The sequence below is a fragment of the Strix aluco genome, chromosome 21 (assembly GCF_031877795.1).
Source record: "Strix aluco isolate bStrAlu1 chromosome 21, bStrAlu1.hap1, whole genome shotgun sequence".
NCBI classification, from domain to species: domain Eukaryota; kingdom Metazoa; phylum Chordata; class Aves; order Strigiformes; family Strigidae; genus Strix; species Strix aluco.
The window spans coordinates 6,827,369-6,840,330 of record NC_133951.1 but is presented as its reverse complement, the minus strand read 5'-3'; the positions used below and the strand labels follow the sequence as shown (position 1 = coordinate 6,840,330).

At 37.8% G+C, this 12,962-nt stretch overlaps 1 protein-coding gene across 1 annotated transcript in view; it reads left to right on the top strand.

The window, feature by feature from the left end:
- Positions 1 to 7,799: 7,799 nt before the first annotated feature.
- The window catches only part of TOM1L1 (target of myb1 like 1 membrane trafficking protein), a 158,880-nt gene continuing 153,717 nt past the window's right edge, over positions 7,800 to 12,962 (top strand). Inside the window, exon 1 of the mRNA XM_074847047.1 lies at positions 7,800 to 8,060. The gene's annotated coding sequence lies outside the window, so the exon portion shown is untranslated. The remainder of the gene's footprint in view (positions 8,061 to 12,962) is intronic.

Here is a 12,962-nt window from a genome sequence, read left to right as displayed (position 1 = left end):
TATACAAAATAATCACAGGAATATATTTACTGAAAGTAATGCAGGTTGCTATGGTATATTACAATATTAAAAGCATAAATTCCCTCATGTGGGGAAAGGACTGTAATATGCAAAAACTTCAGACAAGTGGGAAAAGCTGTCACTATGTTTGCCAGTGAAAATGCTTCACCAGAAAGGTGTTGTGTTCGGATGTACACATATAGAGAGAACTCCAGGGGCAGTGTCATCTCTAGAACTGGGTTCTAGATGGTTGGTGCTCATTGCCATCCATTGCCACTTTCCAAATGTTAATGAAAGTCTTTATCTTATGAATTACTTCTTGTTTTATCAAAACTGTTTGGAAATGCTTACATGTATTGCTAACATGTTACTAATAAAACATGCCATACTACTACAGAAGATTCTGATATTTCCAATATCTCAGGTGTAAACAATTATCCTTCAAAAATGTGTAAATGTATTTAATGCTGAAAAGATTTTTCTATAAAGTTGAGGCTTTAAGGAGGATAGTCACGGCAGCAACGTGGCAGAGCAGAAAACAGCTTTGTGCTGAGCACAGCAGGGAGGACTCAGCTGGGGGAATAGCTAAGAAGTATAAACATATTTTTCATCTTTTCAAGTGTAAGGAAGCAAATTGTTTGAGAAGACTTCCATAACACAGTAAAATAAGAAAAGTTGCATGGGATCCAAAGATCCTACGTTTGTTCTGACTAGATAGAAATTGTTTTAAACGTTGGCACATAAGAGCATAAATTAGTGTATAACACCCAGGAGACTTGTTCTGCCTCCAAAGCCCTATTAGCATTAACTTATTATGAGAAGTACAGCTATGTTTTGTGAGTTACAAGGAATCTCTGTTATAACAAAATGTTGAGTATATTCATATTGTGCTCTAAATAATTGGGAAATTCCATAGAAACTATACTAAATAATTCCTTAATGTCCTGCTAGCTTATTCTATAACTTGTACCACAGCAATGCAAAGATGACATCACTAAAGTTTCCATACCAGTGAATGCACCTGTACAGGAGAGGGAAAAACTATAGAGCTGTTTGGATGCCACTAGGAATGTAAATCTTGCTTTCAGAAATTATTTAAGATGACAAATCACCCTGACTTTTAGTGCAGTATGCCCTTGTTACCTGGCTATGGGCACGCAGAGGTATTTCTCTGAAGTTAGCAGGGGGTGTAAATTTGCAACACGCTAGCTGTTCGGCGGCAAATCTTCCTGTGCAGGATATTTCCTGTAGTTTGTCTTACTCCTCCCTGAAGAAAGCGGCTCTCGCCCGTTCAGTTGTGCTGATGGGGACAGGAGTAGTTTGCAGCAGAATCACAGAGTAGCTAGCATGTTCCTGCGGTTCTCCGTGCACACGGGTCATTTTTTAAAAAGGAGTGTGAACTCATGAAGCAATTGCTTTTAAAAATCCCTTCCCCTCCACTCTTGGTGGAAAAGATTTTAATTTTCATCTTTTTAATGTTTATTCCTGTGCTATTTATAAGAACTTGTTTTGCAATCCCAGTACCTTATTAACCATAATTACTCTGAAATGTGCATCATTGCCCTTTACGTGGGCTATATAATACACACAACAGAACATACTGAGCTGCTTTTGCAGTGAAGTTGCACCGGGGATGAATCTGGCGTGCTGTATGCAAACCAGAGAGCACAATGTTCCTACAGCTTTTTGTTCCCCTTGGTCTCATTCCCAGCATGATGGCCTAGATTTGAAGTATACCCGTTAATATTACCTACCAGACACAACACGATGAATAAGAAATCCATTGGTGTTTTTTAAATTGCCATATAGTATTAATGAATCATTTAAAGAAAAATGTGTGATCTCCCCTTTTAATTTTGGGAGAGGAACACTTGGCTATGGCTTAATTATTTTTATTTTTCAGAGTATTTCATGTTCTATACCGTTAGAAAGCATTTATGCTCCCTTCAGATGAAAATACCTGTATATGAGAGAGATATTTTTAAAGCTGAAGAACATTTCTTGCCCATAAAATTAATAAGGAATATTATTTAAATTTCATTTATGGCTTTTGAAATCTTAGCTATACAGTGAGAGGACAGCATGAAGTATGTGTATCCATTGCATCTGCCCCACCACACCACCTTCTCCAGCCTTATGGCTTATGCTCCTTTCAGCTTCCCTGCACTCCTTCCAGCCTTCACCTTCTTAATATCTGTTCCTTGGAGCCAAGAAAGAGAAAGTAATTGTTGTAGCCAGTATTTTACTTCTAGCTACATATTTGGATTTTTTACTGCAGAAAATTATTGTTGCTTTACACTGATTAAATGAGAAGGATTGAAGTCCAGTAAAGGCTTAGGGGGGAAGAAAACCCTGTAAAAGTTGTAGAAGAATGCAGGTCAAGTGAGGAAGAGGATGACCATCAAGATTTGATTTTTTTCTTTTTAAATATGCAAGACAGTCTTAGAAGCATTCTGTGTGCATTGGAGGTGATCAGGGTGGCATTTGAACTGGCCAATAACCGTGACAAGGCAAGATGTGAAAAAGGCATTTGATGCAAGGTAACCTGATGTTCAAGATTATCCCACATCTGGCAGGATCACAACATCAACACCATTCTCTGGAACATCTGGCTCTGACCAGGAAGAACGCACAACACTCTGTGGTCCTTTTGTATGATTTGGTATAGCAGTTTCTAGAACTGCATCTGAGAATTTTCCACTTAGCATATATTCAGCAGACAGTTGATGCACATGTAAAATCATAATCTGCAATTTGATTTTTAGATCTTAAGCATCTTACTGTAATTACTGTACAAGCTTTTGACAGAATGATTTTTAAAAAAGAATAAAACTACTGGATGCATTTGGGGGCACTAATATAATAGTATGAGGTTGATATTAAATGCACAAACATCTTGGTAAACTGAAAGCTTTAATTCTTCAGTTGGATAGCACAATCTGTTATCCTAAATTAAATTTCCGAAGGAGTATTTTTTTCAGATATTACATACTTCATAGCTGACAGGGACACTATCTAATTAGCTATTTATATGCAAGGCATACCAGGGGATAATTAGAAATATGAATTATGCAAAGGCAATCAGACTGACAGAGGGCAAAGGAAGCTAACATATTAAATCAAATTTGTATATATGCTTATATAGTTTATCATGTGTCGTTTGGGTTGTATTACATTAATACTTCATTTAATATGTTGTTACGCATATTACTGTAATCCAGTAATTTGTAGATTAAACATGTGCTCTCCTAAAAACAGTATCTATTGGCCCAATGAATCAGTTAGGCTTGCAGGAAAAGGCTTAAGTTACATATGTATTCTGGCCCTCGGAAGAATGCCCTATGCATCTCTAATTGCATTTGTTCTGATACAGGCTTTACGGGTTACTGCTGTCCCTGGCTCATCCTGTCACATACTCAGTATTTGTATTTCCAGAGCAATAGTGAATGCACTGAGAAATGCAGAGGTAGTTGTCGCTAGGCCAGGCAAAGAGAGGGTGAAATGGGGAAATGTTCGTTCCTCAAGTTATACAGAGGAGACACACTGTGTCTGAATTCAAGCAGATGGGAAAAGAGGGTCATTTTCTGTGTAAAGATGTGTAACTTAGCTTATGTGACTAATGGGAGAGGTAGGCTACTAAATTAGCTGCTGTGAATCCCTCTGTGAAGGTGGTTAATTTTTTACTGCTGTATGAGAAGTCTAAGGGGCTTGGTCAGCCAGGTGGTGTCTGAATGATTGAATATCTTTCTCAGGTGTGCAAATAGATGTTTCTCCACTTTGTGGCCACCTAAGTTATAAATGTTATAAATGAAGGATGTTCAGGATGTGTCAGGCCTACGACAAATATGTGTATACTTATGCAAATCAATACAAGTCTTTCTAAACTTTTAAAAAATTGGCAAATTTAACTGTTTCATTGGCAATTCACAAGTCAACAGCAGAACCAGGCATAGCTGTTGGAATCTGGATTAATCCTCTAACGTAAGATTAAAAGACTATGTCTAGTCTGCTTTTACTACCTTTTATTAAACACTCAGAAGAAATTGTCTCTCCTTTTTATGGTGAAAGGAGGGTCAATTCTTTTAAGGTCTAATTGTAGGTAAATCATGTAACAAAAGCAAAGGGGGCGTGAAAGCAAGAGATATGAGTAATTGTGTCTACAGCACCCATGAGACTAGTGGCTTTTTATCTGGGAGGAAAGAAGAATCTGTATTGTATTTTGTCCTGAATGACACTGAAGGTAAACAGTGACTGAAAATGCATTTTAGGTTGATTCAGACCCATTCTTTCAGAGGAGTTACTGTTGTTCCCTTTCATTTTCTTTTGATAAAGTGTAGTTAGGCATTTAGGGATTATTAGCAGTGGATCTCGGGTAGCCATCAGCAGCTTTTTTCTCGGAAAGAGCTGATATGATCATGTAGGAGTCTAGATATGACTGATGTTGAAATTGCATTTGAGAAGCTACTCAAATAACATTTCTTCCTCCTTACGTCTGAATCGTTCTGATATAGAGTGACTCTACACAGATATTAGTGAATTTGGGTGGGGGACAGCAGAGGTTCCTCTTTATAGCTTGAAATTCCTCTGATAGCTCATATAGTGAAACTGGAGCTATCCTCCAGATGATTTCTCATGGGAATTGGCAGTATGCTGCTTCTGACATCACGTGCTTCCAAAACATCACAGACTCTCCTTTTATTCATACTGTACCCCTAACTTAATTTTACTGGCATATGAACCTTGACATAACTGAATGCAGAATTTACCTCCTGGACTTTTGTATGCTTTTAACATTTATTCATTGGTCTGTAATAGAAGAATATTTGTCATCTTAACTGGATTTCTGGATAAGAATCAATGGATCATTAGTTTTAATCATAATAGATCAATGTCATACTAGTACAATTTATATCTAATGAAATTAATGTGATATACTGTACTGTCATCACTAAATTCTTCATGATAACTATAAATATCAAAACCTGTTTTCTTTACATTATTTACATTGATTTATCCAGTACAGTCTAATTAAACAGGCACCATTTGAAATGTGACTGCATATTAATGTTGGATGAGGTACAGATATACTGGGCTATCCCTCTGAGAAAGGAACATCTAATGTTGCAAGTAATATCATGTGCTGTGGATAAAGGATTGGACTGGGAATCAGGAAACTGAGTTTTGATCCTGCTACTGATACTGCATTGTGGGTTATCTTTTTCAAAATCATTTACATCTCGGCATCTTTATTTGTCAAGTTGCCTTCTTTGTGAAATTGCTTGATAGAAACAAGAAAAGCTGCTATATAATAGATATTTGTTGTTGTTGTTAATAAGAATGTGTTTCGTAACAAGCATGTTTTACTTGGGTCAGGCTTAGAGTCTTCAGTAGCTTCCGAAGTAAAGCCTTAGATCTCAAGCTACCTGAATGTCTGTAATGATTGCCCTCAGCTTACATATCCTGAAATTAAACTATCTCGACCAATTTCACTTCTGCAGATGACAGTACAAGCAAATGTCAAGACAAATAGACTAAGTTGTTAGCCATTGACAGACAGATAAACCAAAACTGATTAAGGTACAATAAGTCATTTATATTACTGTCTCACAGATGGGTGACAATTATTTAATTGGTTAATAACAAAAAAATAAAGCAAGATTAATAGCTTACATGAAATAAGACTATTTTACCATTTTAATAAAGCATTTCTGAAGGTCATTCAGTGCTCACCTGCAGCACCACTTACACTGACACCAGAGTCTAATCCTTATGCAACAACAAAATTTAGGATTCACAGTAAAGTTTCACATACGTGAAGCATCCCTCTGAAAAAAATATCAAATTAGGCACAAAATGACTGGGGACTTTTGCTCTCAGACTGGAGCTACTAACAGAGAATCAAGGTTGTTTGGGGGGTTATTTGTGATCATTTATTTTCAGTCCACTCATAGCTATGAGGGAAGATGCCTGTTCACCAAAATGTGTCTGGACAGAGTTGGGTAAATTATACCTTACGCCATATGATCAATGCTTTTGCAAGTCCACGTGTTGATGATGCTATAATGATTCATTGGCAAGTTCTTAACTTCCCTGTCCTGAGAAGAAGGTTAAGCCTGTGTTTGTGTTACAGGACTGGGGCCTTCATAAGTGTACTGGACTTCTGCTATAAATTCTTTGATTGATTTTAATTTTCTATTACTTGTCTAGCTTAAAGTAGCAAAATAATTAAGGTAGGCACGTGCATACATGTGAAGTAGTGCATCGGTATTTGCAGTTGGCCATAAGTTACTATCAGTGATCTACAGAAGGATTTTTCAAAGTTTTGCCACAACCTGTGTGCCCCACCCCCCCAATTAATGAGACTTAGTCTGAAACTTAAACTATTAAACCACAAACAAGAAAAAAAAATCTGCTGACCACTGGCAATGTGTAAACAAGCTATACTTGGATGATGATGTCCCCTTGTAGAGGAGTGTTAAAGTCAACAAGGTCTCTATGTGTACAGCAGCAACGTGATGCAGACTCTGTGCATCTTTTACCTGGAAAATAGCTGTTTCCCAACTTCTCTGGCAGCAGGGCACTCTTACTGCAGGCTGTGGCTAGCCTTTGAAATTATTGCATTTTTCTCTTGTGATGACTACATCTGTAGGTGCTCTGCCTGTAAATAAGGTAAAGCTTGAAAGTCAGTTGAAGGTAATTCCCCCCTAAGCAGTCTTCTAGAACTCCAGAATCTGCATGAACATCTGGAGGATCAAGTGGCAATGCTTTCCCCTTAATTTCTGCAGCTAAAAAAAATGGTCATTTTGAAAGCTTTGATTTACTCCAAAGTAATACAGCATTCTAGTCTAAACACAGCTTCTTTTTAATGAGATCCATTGTTAATTTACTTGTCTCTGAATCTTGTTGCTCATAGTTTTCTACTCTTGAAGGCTAATTAATTTTAATATACTCTGTAAGAATAGTTCTATCTTCTCCATTAATGAAATCTTCACTTGGATAGCTCAGAATATCCAAATCACTTTGGCAACTATAAATATGGAACAAGGCATTGGTATAGTCCAGATTTATTTCCTGACTCTTTCCGAGAGGAGTTTGCATCTGCTCTTTGCAGAGGATTGGTGAACGGTATATACTCGCAAAATGAAATATGTCTACCTGAGAGCATCTCCCTTCCCTTTCTGCCTGACATGTTTCTATGGTGTTTTGTTGAATTGAATTATAGGGTTCCCTAAGAGAATCTTTACCTGTCTGACTCTGAATGGAACTGCAGAAATGGTCCTGTGGACAGAATCATCAATGTATGTCTGGAAGGGGAATAGATTTGGGAGACAGAAAAATGCAAATACTGCACATCATTGTCACTATGGATATCATGAATAAGTGTCTGAGTTCACTGACAGAGCAGGCTTTGAGTTTATGTGCATTTTGTGGCATCTAAAAAATAGTTCTATAGTTCCTGAATTTCTGTGTTCTCAAAAATAGAAAATTGGAAAGGTGAGCGTTAAGTTCATGCTTGGAAAAGTTTGGCAACTACTATAATTTCTACATAATTATCCAAGAAAAGTTGAAAAGGTGGCTCCTCTGCTTAGAATCATAGAATAGTTTGGGTTGGAAGGGACATTTAAAGGTCATCTAGTCCAACCCCTGCTTCTTCTCAAGAGTTACAACTTGAGGAGACTGAATAAAAATTTTTTTTAGAAAAAGTAACTCAACCCATCAAGAATGGGAAGCAATTCAACATGGAATCCATTTCATAAATATAACAAATATTTTTTTGTTTTCTTTGCAGTACATGAAGTTCTCAGAAACATCTCCAGCTTTGCCTTCCAAAGTTTCGCAAGAGATTCAGGTGCAGTGACTATGCATGAAGTCTGTGACCCCGCTTGCTCCTTGCCCTACTGTATGAGAAATCCCATACAGGATGCTCCCCTGCTCCTGGTCCAGGACCAGTTCCAAGTCTGCTGATGCTGGAAATAAGTCTTGCTCTGAATTCTATGTTCCTTGGGACCAGCACTTATCTGTACTACTGCCTGTTGTCCAGACCATATCAGGAAAACCAGGTAAGAACCATGGCACTCATTCTTGTTATATGCATTATTCCTTAGGTTCTGTATACAGAATATCTTCTCTAGTCCATTACATTCATCATGTTTAGATGTACTTTGTTACGGTTGATAATCTATTACTTTAGATATCTGATTATCGAGAGCAAGGAGCGTTGGCATTTCTCTTTGGCAAATGGAATTTCCTGCTGTTTTCTTCCTTTTCTGCTTAGGTGAAATATTACAGCTTCATAGATGATAAATTAAATGTCAAATATAATTTGGCATCTAAACCATGAAGTCTGTTTCTGTCCTAAGAGCAAACCTGACAGATGCCTTCATGTACTGGCTGTATAGAGAGCTATACAGGAAGATAAATCACTTCTTAGTATGTCATCACAAATGGTTCAGCATAACTTCTTTATGAAAGTTTAGTGTTTTTATTAAGTGCTTTAAAAAGAAACATTTTTTTATACAGCAAGTAAAGTCAAGTCCTGGAGCTTCTTCAGTCAGCTTCAACTTTTTTTCCCCGCCTTTTCCCTGAATCATGTAAACATGCATCTAGTTTATCTGACTAAAGTCTGAAGTGCTTGGTTCCTGAGATACTTGATCACAACATTACCATGTGAAATGCCCATAATTCCTTTTTAAAAATAGACCACCAGTAAAACAAGGTACACTAGGAGAGCGATAACTTGTTTAAGAGGACCCCAGAATTCTCTATCTGAATCTTACTATATAGGAAGAATAAAGCTTATCCAGAGTTGATTTTTAATCCACATCACAAAGCACAACTTTTTTCTTTTTACTAACATGGCTTCCGTAAGGCTGTCAGTGATGCATCTTCAGGTGTTGCATCACATCCTTGTGTGCACACACAGGGGAACACCTTAAAATGCTAAAAGAAATTATTATTAAATGGTTAAGGAGAAAACCCCAAAACACCCATAAACTGAAACCTTGATGTCGTAACAACGCTGGTAAAACATAACCAATATTCCTAATGAAAGAGGTGTCCTTCCTGAGGAAGATATACTTTGGGATATAATTGACATAATGGTTGAAAATCAAGCACATGTTCATCTGGTAACTTGCCCACAAATACATTAGGCATAACAACAAAGCAGCGCTTAAAATAATGTCTGTCCATGCAGAAAAATGTTAGTGAGTGTCTGAATCAATAGTGACATTTAGAATTGCAATAAACTACACAGCCAACCAAAGTCATCGTATCTGGGTAGATCATAATAGAGTTTAGTCATAGCGGACTTGGTAATGTGCAGAAATCCTGAGCTATCTAAGTTGACGGCAGAAATGATTTTTCTTTAGCTGGTGTTTATTTTGTCATTGTTTTCTCAGCCTCCTTAAGTACATGTCAGCATTGACCATTAGAGAGATAAAAGAGCCTGAGTAGATCAGTATCTGGCTGGAATGCTGTCTTCAGTCTTTCAAAAAAGAGAGATTAAATTTGTATGCTGGGTCATTCATGCAGTAAATACAATGAAGGAGGAAAGCAGAAAGTTTTATATAAAATTGATAGTATTTTCAGAACAGAAACATGGGAGTTAATGTATTGGATCAGTGCAGTGTCTATGTAGTCCATAGCTGTCACAGATAGGGTTTAAACCACAGGCTTCAGAGGCAACCCAAACAAAAGGCAGTTGTAGTCTAAGGAACTCTAGGGGAACATTTTCTTCCATCTTCAAAGGTAGGAAAAGCTCTAGAAATTTTCCCTGAAGCACAGGAGTGTTTTTGGTTTGAATTTATAATTACAACCCTAGATATTATTGATACTCTTTCAAAAGTCTAATTTCTCTATAACTCCTCATGAGCTTTTGGACTCACAGATAATAATATTGAGTCAAGAAATCCCACAGTCTGTTTTTGCCATCAGTTTTGAGAATGACATCTAGTGTTGCTGGAAAGAAGAATGTGAGCTCATTAGCTTTGTATCCCCTTTGCAAAATGGGAGTAGTAGCACTGTTACCAAATCATGTACATCACAATATCCATGTCCTCAATACAGCAGCCACATCAGTTCCTAAGCTGTGGATCCACCCAGAGGCAGAGAGAAGCAAAGTGTCATTCCTGAATTTATGCACCAGGTCAATGGCAGCACTAGGAATACAGCTCTGCTCACCTGGGCTAATAAGCTGCCCATTAGACCTAAGTCTCTGCTAGCCACTGCTAAGTGATAAACATGACAAAGTATATGACTTATGCAGTAGTATGCAGTAAAGCACTGTACTTTGTGGTTCTTCAATCTCTGATTTTTATATTGTGTATGAAATTAACAGAGGAGGAGTAAAAGCAGTGAATATAATGCAGATGTCTATGCTGATATATTGTTAATGATCAAAATGTAATGTGCCAAACGAACGTAACTAGGGAGAGTCAAGTGATTATCTTTTTTTTTATATTGTTTTTTCTAGCTGCCTAAAGGTGATTGCTATACTGAATTGCATAAAACGCATGCAGATTGATATTTCCTGGCAACATATTTACATAAGAGGAAGTTAAAACAAAAACCTTCCCCAGGAAAACACTCTGTGCCCAAGATTCACATTCATTTTCACTCATTCACTTGAGACTGAATGGGTTACTCCAGCCTTGCTTACAGTAATTGATTGATGACTCTCCTCCCTCTTGTGAGGATGTAACATAAGAAGCTGTGTAAAATGGAAGAAGCTTTTGAAGTGTCAAACTGGAGTGAGAGAAAAATCTAGTCCCCAATTTGAAGACTGCTGCAGGTGTTTAACCATCTGTATCTCTCCAAGAAGTGAAGGTTGCTAAGTGACCGGTACTACTTGTCCAATACTGAATCAACCAAACTGTTTATTCCTGCCTCTTTCTGCTGCTGTGACCAGTTGGGTGTTGCATGAGTGGGTCCTGAATATGCTGATGTCTGCTAGTCACGATGTACACCAGTGCAGCCAGAACTATGCTTTGCACATAACTTCAGCCAATAGTTTCCCCATAGATTTTCTTGGAGGTTGCTGTGAAATTCATGGCAAGCGTAGCTGGCGCTCATTATGCTAAACAGCCCTTCAACAAACACCTGAAGGCAAGCAAACAGCTCAGTATGTGATGTCAGTGTGGGGGCTAGAAAGTTTTGTGTTTCCTTAATAGATGGTCTGCGAAGTGGTATGATAATATACTGTTACTAACCAGCAAAGGTTGTTTAACTGAAGTAATATTGATAGAGAATATTCCATCCTATTCACTATCAACTCCATCCATATTATAAATGGTAAGGAATATGGCTACAATAAGAACTTTATATCTATATTCCCAGTGTCACAGTATGCATTATAGGAATGCTTTGCATTGGCAGTTGAGCGCAGTAGCTAAATAAAGAAGGAATGAGGATCCGGCTCTGCTCCTAGCTGTGCCATGTACAAATGACTCTGTGCTCTGCATTGGAAGTATGACTGCAACAATGCCTGCCTTGCTAAAGTGCTTTGAGAAGTCTTGTGAAAGAGTAGGGTATTAATACTCCTATCTGGTAACATACAAACATAGTTTTGTTTTATAAAACAGTAATAGAAGAGAATTATGTGTGTATATTTTGATGAGGTGATAAGACGTAGCTGCTTCTCTCTAAAATATTCATAGCTAGGGGTACCTTTCCCATCAAGTGACTGTAAAAGCTGATGTAATGGAGTTTGAGATTTACTCTCTTCCTGAATGGTTTTGTACAAGGTAATTTTTTTCTCAGTTTGCAGCTCATCGGGGGATTGTTTTTAAACCGCAGGTGCAGGTATTTACAATGAAAACCAGATACTCGGTTATTCAGAAATGGTCTAAAAGTGGCTGCATGTGAAAGATCTTGTAGCAGTGGACTTTGGGAGAGGCTTAGGGTTGGGGTGAGCTGGGGATTCTGGAGAGGGTTTAAGATTTTAGAGCTGGAGTTGAAGGCGGCCCCAGGAACAAGGGGATATTTTTACTGGCTCTGAACTGGAATCATCTTAGATGTCGATTGTAAGATGTGGACCTGAAAAGAGCTAAAATTGAAGCCGTGCACTGGAGCTAGGTCCTTGTGCAAGGGTTGTTTGATGATAATTTCCAGTCTTTTAGTTGAAGCCATGCAGTACACATTCTTAGCCTGAGTGCAACCTGATACAAGACCTCTTATGAGACTATTTTATGATTGCACTTGTCTGTTATGTCTAACCTGTCATTTATTAATCTACCAGGTCCATAGCTCCTAGACCTTTTCATTATTATCTTTTTCTTCCTTTAATATATTTAACTATGGGACATGTTCTGTGGAACTGCATTCTCCTAGATTATATCTTTTCCTGATTCTGAATGGCTAGTAATCCTAAAGCATTTCCACCTGGTTTGTTGAGTCATGTCTAGGGTTATGCTGGAGTGCTTTAACTTGACAATTTCTCATAAGAAACTCCTGAATCTTCTTGAAGCTGTAGCCATGGCTCTCTTCTTGATTTTGGCCAACTGTCTCCATGCACATTCTTTTCCTTTAATATGTTCTTTCAGTGTTTGTCTTCTAGTGTTTTTTTTTTTATTATTTAGCGGGATGCTTACCATTCACCTGAAGTGCTTATAAAGAATCTGGCTTATGGGCATATCTTGTAATAAAATATACTGCAGAAAGACGTCTTTTGACAAGGGTACAAAACAAGAGTGGTAGTTTTATAATCTCTAATTATAAAAAACAGTAGAAGATAAATTATACAAGCAAGCATATCTCAGACCCCAAAAGATGACTTGAGTTCTTTGAAAATAGGTTTTCTGAGTCATACTTGATGTATCTACACTCCAAAACCCCAACAGCAGCTATCTGCAACATTTACCACAGCAGTGTAGAGTTCAGCCCCTCCCCAGCATTGGAACAGCATTTGCTCCCCAAGCTCACACTGCTGCTGTGCACCCCACAGAAAGTACCGTGTACGGTGG